Below are 7,762 nucleotides of genomic sequence, written 5' to 3' on the forward strand. Positions count from 1 at the left end.
TTGAGGAGCGAAGTCCAGCGTCGCCCGGCGCCCCCCACGCGACGCCCCGGCCCCCGAGCAGCCGCCGCCGCGGGGCCCGCGGGCCCGGCGAGCTCGGCCCCCCCCGCCCCCCGCGGGCGGCCCCGCGCGCCAACTTCCCCGTCTGCGCCCCCCGGAGCCGGCGCCGCGCGCGCCGCTGAGACGGGCCCCTCGCGGACACCCCGGCCGGTCCGGGCTCCACCGGCCCCCCAGGCTCTCGCACTCTCTGACTCCCCGTCAGCCCTCTGTCGACTCACGCCGGCTACGTGCACCCCAACTTCAGCTCCAACAGGAGAGGTTTGCAGGGGGCCCTTGCGGCCCCCAAACGGGCTTTTCCCATTATGCCAGAAGATTTCACCCCGGCCCCGCGTTCCCGCCCCGCCGCCCAGGTCTGGCTTCCGTCCCCCGACCTCTGCTCCCCACGACCCCCGCCCCGTCTGGCTTTGAATTTCAGAGGAAATACCTGCCCCCCCACTCCCCTCCCCCACCCCCAACAGAAAGTGAGGCCCCGGGGGCGTCCCCCTCCACCCTCGCGCCACCCCGACCCTCCCTGGGCAATGCTGCCGAGGCCTGAGGCCTGGTTAGAAATGGGGGGCTGGGGGGGGCAGCGCGCGAAGTGGGAGGAGCCGGCCGGAGGCGGGCCGCGCCAGGCCCCGCCCCCACGGCCGGCAGCCCGGACTCCCCCCAAATTCCCTTCTCCCCGCCCGCCCCGGCCCCCGCCGCGCCGGCAGCCAGGCCTCTGCTTCCCTGGCTGTACACTCGCTGCAGGGATTGTGTCTCTTTAATATCTTGTAGGACGCGGAGTGCAGCGTGGCGGCTGATAAATAATAAATAATAATAATCTACCGAGGGCAGCGGGAGGACCGTCCGCGCCAGGGCGCGAGGACGCCAGGGAAGTGGCCCTGGAGTGAGGGCAGCTGTGTTCCCTGCAAGAAGCAGCAGTCGGAGGACCGAGGGCGCCTGGGTGTGTGGCGCCTGGGGGCCAGGGAGGGCGCAGAGCAGAGCACCCCAGGGAGGAACCTGCCTTTGAGGAGGGGTCAGCCGGGAAAAGTGGTGTGACCGCAGGTGCCTGGAAGGGGGAGCAGCGTGGGGGTGCGGGTGGGGGAGAAGGCGCCCCTAAGGATTCTCCAGCAACACCTGAAGGAGAACCAGGGTGTGCTGCTTTGAAGGTTAAGTTCTTAGCATGGTGTGCGAAGTGGTCAGGAAGGGGTAATGTGTCCACAGGAAGATGGAGAGAGGGGTTATTTGGGATTTTAAAAGGATCCATGATTAAATCAACCCCACCACGGAGGAGAAGAAAAGGGGGTGGGGTTGGTGTTCCTTCGCATGGTAGGAAGCCCGCCTGTGCACCCGTCTGCGTGGATCCTGCAGCTGTGAGCACGCAGAGATCTGGGCTCCCTGGAGGACAGTGTGGGCCTCGAGGATGGCGTGGGCTCATGGAGATGTGGCTGGGGCTGCAGGGTCTGGGGTAAACCAAGACCTGGCAGTTTGAGGCACCCATAATATGCCTCACGGATAGATTTGAAGGATCCTCCGAAGGAAGAAGAGAAGATACTCTCCAAGAACCCTGCCTCAGCTCCATCCCTGGTGAAGGTATTAGGATTCCCTGGTCCCCTGCTGGCATTATCAGAAAAGGGCGGCCTTGCTGAATGAAGCAGAGCCTTTTCTGGCCTTGATAATGCCCAGGGTGCTGATTCTGGGGTGTTGCCTCATCTCCAGAGCTAGAGCTTGATAGTTGCTCCCCAGGGGTGCCAGCTTATCAGGAGAAGGAGAAAAGCTGTGTGAATTAGAATCGCAGTGGGCTGGTCTACCCTTTCTTCACCCCACCCTTCTTTCATCCCCAGAGCCTGAATGCAAATAAGGATTTCCAGAGTCTGGAGCCAAGTTCTTCTACTGCGGTGGGGCTCCACCCAGCTGGGAGCTGTTGGGTTTGGACACAGCCGCTTAGAAAGGGTCTGCTCAGGTCCCGACATGAGCTCCGCTTCGTGTGGAATGTTGTGGCTGGGTCACCGGCTCCTTTCCCCGAGGCGACATAGGCTGGGTCTGCAGTGTGCTTTGCAAGGGATCACCTCTCTCTGCATAGACCTTGCCGGTGTGTGGGACTGTGCTGGGTTGTGTGCTGCCCTGCTCTGTGCCTCATGGGATGCGCTCCATGGTCAGCCTGCATCTGTGTGTTACGTGGAACGGCTGAGCGTTGCATGTGGGAACCTCTTCAGCCCTCATTCAAGATTTCTGCATGACACACCGGTCAGCTCTGTGGGGTGTGCTTTTGGAGATCCCATGCTTCAGAAGCCTGCCCTCCCTATTTGACAGAAATGCCCCTAGCTGGGCTCTGGAGTCTGAACTGATGTGCACGCTTCAAGCAAGTGGGTTGTGAAGAAGTGGACTTGCAATACACAGAGAAGCTGACTGGAATGGTCTGGAACATTCACTCCTGCTCAGAGGATAGCCCATTATTTGTGCAGTCAACGAGACAAGGACTTTGTGCTGGAATGACTACTATTGTCACCTAGAGAGGCACCAGCGGAAGCCACCTCAGGACTGCCTGTGTGAGGCAGTGCTACATAAGCTGGACTCTCTATTTGTATTTACAATAATAACCAGAACAACATGATCATTTACTACACATTGTAGAAAATGGCTACTGTATACCAGGCATTGTTCCCGTGACATCCTGTCCATCATCACAGCAACCTGGGGAATTATATTATCAGCCTCAAAAGCTAAGTCGCAGAGAGGATAGGTGATTCCTGGCCGTCACACAGCCCTAAGTGGCAAAGCTGGCGTTTGAGCCTGGTTGGCTGGTTCCAAAGCCTTGGTTCTTTTCACGGCACTCGACACATGGAAACAATTTCTTTTGTCATTAACCCAGTGGTTTTCCCTTCAAGGGATACAGTGGATGCTGATTTTGCCTTTATCAGCAGCCAGTCCTGGACCCAGAACTGGAAATAGGTTTAAGATACACAGAATGAGGCAGAAGAGGGGCAAGCGTCTCTTTGATCACTGAATGAAGCTCACTTGGAAGAGTGGATGCCTCGGAAGCCCTCCGGTCTGAGAGGACATCTGTTTTCAGGGGAGCAGTGGGTGAGCAGGAGCCAGCTTTTCTGCTGGTAGGGGTTTGTATTTGCTGTTTTGTTTTTCAAATTTCACGCCCCACTCAAAACACTCCCACTTGGCATTACAAACATGAATAAATACTGCATAAGTCACACTGTCCCACCAGTGGTTTAAATATTAAACCACTTTTAAATAGTAAAATCCATTTAGCACCTACTGTGTGTCCAGCGTCTCCACCCCCGTGGTGTTGATTGAAACAGGAGGTGAGAAGTCACGGCAGCTGAATTTTCACTGTGGCCACTTTGTGATGTGTCACAAAGGCACACGCTAGTCATTCAATCAGCCGTTTGCTGAGCCCCTCCTGCGTGCTCAGCTCCATGCTGGGTGCTATCAGGAATACAGGAGAGGAGTAAGGTGGTTTATACTCTGCTCATTTTTGCCTTTTCTGTTCCTCCGTAAGGGCTCCGGGCAACCAAATAAAATACTTGGTTCTTGTTACTGACAGAGGGTAGGGTAACAATAGTTGTTATTAAGAAGTACAACTTAGAACTCAGTTGTGGGGGGAAGACCCTCAGTGTTGTGGGGGCCTAGGGGAACCAGATTGGTTAGAGCTGGTCAGGAGGACTTCCTGGGGGTGGCGGGATTCAGAATGAACTTGAGGAATGAGCAGATTTCCAGGGGAGGCAGGGGTCCATCAGCCATCCGGAAAGGCAGAGGGCAGAGGAGGTAGGACCCTGGATTAGGAGGTTGGTTCATCACGGTGCCGTAGTTTCTGCAACGGGACTTGTTAACAGTCATTTCTTTTGGGCAGAAGTGAAATTGCATATTTCTTTTTGTCCAAATCAGTGAACTATTAGAATCTAAGATTCAGAATGAAACTGGTGGTGTCTTTTTTTTTTTTTTTTTTTTGGCAAGCTCAATGGCAGGAATTCAGCACCTTTTTTCAGTCCCACTTGTTTGCAGGTGGCAGGAGCGCTAATTAGACAGAGCCACTAACAATTTCCCTGGGTGGTTCTGACTCCCCAGCTGACAGGGAACACTGCTGGGTGTTTTAAGAGAGCAGCATCTTCTCCCCCCATTGATGAAGTGATTCCCCATCCACGGAGGAAGGAATGGATTGAATAGTTGCTCACTACACATTTATTGAGTGTTGAATGATTTACTTTACCTTTTTGATGTTCAAGTTGGGGCGAATGTTTCTCTATGAGAGTTTGCAAGGAGAAGACCGAAATGATTGGTGGCAGAGATTGCAGGGAGTTTTTGTTTCTGCATTCATGGAAGCAGAATCATGAAGGGGAAAATTCAGGAGACTTGTGTGAGAAGATGGAACTATGTATGTTTTTTCAGTTGTTTTTTATTTATTTATTTTTAAGATTTATTTTTATTTGCTTATGCATACAAGAACTGGGGTACAGGCCAGAGGTGCGGGGGTGGTGAGAGGATTCACCAGAGACAGAGTGGGGAGCAGAACGGGCAGACTGACTGAGGGGAGCAGCAGGCGAGACAGGAGAGGTCTGCCGTGCCATGTGGGTCAGCTCCCTGGCCGGGATTGAACTCTTGTCCCGGTGGCTGGTGATAGCTTGATAGCACTGAGACTTTAACCCATGCGCCACCAGGGAGGCCCCTTGAGCTGTTTTTTAGAATAAGCCATTGTAAGGTAAGTAAAGTATCAGGCTTTTCTGCCCTCCCGCCATTAGGATTGATGATGGATCCTTGTGGTCCTGAATGCAGGCCTGATGGCGGACACCTGGAGTATGGTGTGGGCATGCGCAAGTAGGTACACCTGGGCTAAGGCTGGGCTTATAAGGCCTGTGTCATGGGGACGCCAAGAGAACAAGAACCACGAGGAAGCAGAGAGAAGGCCAGAGAGCCCAGAAAGAGTGAGGACTTGCTAGGGACTGGGAGGCCTACCAGCCTCCCAGCCCTCTGGCACCCCTGCCTGCAGCATACCTGGTAAATCCCAATAACAGCCTGAAAAGCCACCAAGGGCCCTAGGACTTCTCCTTTATCCTGTCTGCTCGAATCATAGAGAACCTGCCCTGTGTCCTCCTGCCGTTACAGCCGTGAAAGGGCCTGCTGTGTCCTGTTGGACACCAGAGTCCACCATGCTGTGCCTTTCACCTCCCTCTGAGTTTCTAGCAGCACTTAGGCCACGCCCATGCCATCAGTATAGCCATTTTGAAGCCTTCAATAGGCCAGAGGCAGGACAACGATCATCCACCCAGAACAGGGGGCTGTCCTGCCTTGACTATCTCCAGGCAGAGACTCCGGAGCCCTCTGTCTGAGAGGATCCACAGTCTGCCCCCCACCAGGACTGGGGGACAGCCTCGAAGGAGGCAGAGGGAACCCGAATGCAGGAGCTGGGGTAGCAAATCTCATTTTCGTCAGGCAGGTAACGAACACCGCCAGGTCCAGGGCTGTCTCGGGAGTTATTGCTGATCTCCTCACTCCAAAGCAAGGTTGCCTGTCATGTTCACAAGCAAAGACAGCCCTTCCTCCTTGGAGAAACAACTTCTTTATTCTCCCTGTGGACAGAAGTATTGAGAATCAAGCTTTGCACTCTCCACTCTGGGAGTCTGAGCTCAATCTTGGTCTGCAGTGTGAGGTAGCTAATGATGTTAGCTATTTGGGGTCCTTTAAAATATGTGATCCTGCACTTCATCTTCAGGTTTATCCCAATCAGATTTTGGGAAGCTGCATACACCTTTCCCATGGTGGGTCTGGGAGGAAGAATTTGGGTGGTCCTGTGTGGTGTACATGTGGTTGTCACACACTGGCCCCAGAGGCTCTGTCCCCAGGGAACTGGAGGGACAAGAAAGTGAAAAGCAATAGGGTCTGAACTCAGGGAACCTTCTGAATATTTACCAAGGGCCTTAAAAATAGCCTGAAGTCTGTGATAAAAGTCACCATCTGGTCCAGGTGCGCATAGCTGTAAGAAAATATGATACATGAAATTCAAATGATAACACAGAAGGATTTGCTAGTTTGCATTACAAAAGGATGCAGGGGTTTCCTTTAAGTGAAGGTTTTCCTTGTGATATTTAATCTGTAGCCGATTTATTAGAAATTCCGTTCATATGCAACTGGTTAGAAACGCAAATTTATTTTAAAGACCTGTCACCTACTTATTTTCAAGAGGTCTTGAGCAACACACCCATCAAAACATGGAGCAAAAGAAGATATTTAGGAATGAAATAGAACAGACACCACCCGAAGGGAGGAGGGAAGGGTAGGGCCTCATGCACAGGGGTACATGGGTTCCCCAATTAGACCCTCTAAGGGAAAAGAGGGCAAATGGGCAGGGGTACTGGACTGCATAAAGGAAGGTCCATTTGTATCAGGTAATAAAAGATGTTTTGAATAGAAACTGCTGGAAAAATTAAAGACTGTTACAAATGGAAGGATATAGTCCTGTTGAGACTGAAATTTTCTTTCTAGACTTCTGGGAGCCAATGTGAAATGTAGAAAAGCATAACACGACAAACCCATTGTGTCCACATTGTTCACAACTTTTAAACCTTTGAAAAATATTTACCAGACAATTTCATTAAAAAAAGATTCCAATTCTTTATAGGTTTACTTGTTGGAGATTTAGGAAAAGCCTTGCAAACCAGACACATTTCCTTTAGATAGCTGTGAATTTCCTAGAAAGCAACAGGTATCTTCGAGCTAAAGTCTAAACCTTTGGTAATTTCAAAATTAGCCAGAGTTGTGGCCAATGTAAAATTTCACTAGAAACAACCAGCACTTAAGCACTAATGGGTGTGTGTGTGTGTGTGTTGTGTGTGTGTGTGTGTTCAGAAAACCTTAGAAGGACTTGAAAAGAGTCAGAACAGTGTTTGGTATCTGAGATATTTATAAACCAATCTGCAGACAAATCCTATTAAACTGAACTGAAGGTTTTAATTGGGCTGCAGATATGACCTCATCATTATAATCAAGGCTGTTTTACTGGGAATCAAGATCAACCTGTGACAGGAGAAAGGTCTGTATTGCTCATAGCAACAGAAATGTTACTTGGGCTGTCAGTAAGTAAATTCATGATATACTGATGATGAAAATATCAACAATAGCTGATATCAGTTCAGCTCTTACTGTGTGCAGACATTGTTTTAAATTAATTTTTAATTTTGTTTCTTAGAGTCCTTACAAAAAAAAGTATGGAAAATGATGAGTCCTGAGTGTAAACTTGGGATGCAGACACACAGAGGAGGGGTGGCTGCTCCGTCACCACCACGAAATCCTGGATGACCCATCGATTGGCAGCGGCCTCGTTCTAGTCTCACATCCAAACCAGAATGGCGGTCGAATGTCGTATCTTGCCTTTTCAATACCTGCGCGTATCCCTCCCACAGGTAAGCCCTGCCATCCCTGGTGGATGGTGGCGTCTCTCGTTCTTTGAAGTCCGGAGGTAAGGTTAGAATGCGAGAAAGAAGCCCAAGTTGTATTGGTTATCTGTGGCTGTGTAACACATTTCCCCCCAAAGGAACAACTTGAACACTATTGTGACCTCACTCAGTGTCAGGTTTCCAGAAGCATCTGAGCCGGGCAGCTCTGGCACAGGGTTTCTCCCGAGGCTGCAGTCAGACATCAACCCGGGGCTACAGTCATGTCAAGGCTCCGCTGGGGCTGAGACTTGGCTTCCAAGCTCACTTGCATGGCTGTTGGCTGCAGGCTGCAGCTCCTG

General features: G+C 51.5%; 1 long non-coding RNA gene across 1 annotated transcript; it reads left to right on the forward strand.

The window, feature by feature from the left end:
* The first annotated feature begins 232 nt into the window (after nucleotides 1-232).
* LOC129146853 (uncharacterized) lies at nucleotides 233-7,427 on the forward strand. The gene is made up of 4 exons (XR_008554135.1): nucleotides 233-315; nucleotides 814-982; nucleotides 1,863-3,128; nucleotides 7,217-7,427. It is a non-coding gene; the product is annotated as an uncharacterized LOC129146853 (long non-coding RNA).
* Nucleotides 7,428-7,762: the final 335 nt, after the last annotated feature.

The sequence above is a fragment of the Talpa occidentalis genome, unplaced genomic scaffold (assembly GCF_014898055.3).
Source record: "Talpa occidentalis isolate TD23 unplaced genomic scaffold, MPIMG_talOcc4v2.1 talOcc4.5, whole genome shotgun sequence".
Classification (NCBI taxonomy): domain Eukaryota; kingdom Metazoa; phylum Chordata; class Mammalia; order Eulipotyphla; family Talpidae; genus Talpa; species Talpa occidentalis.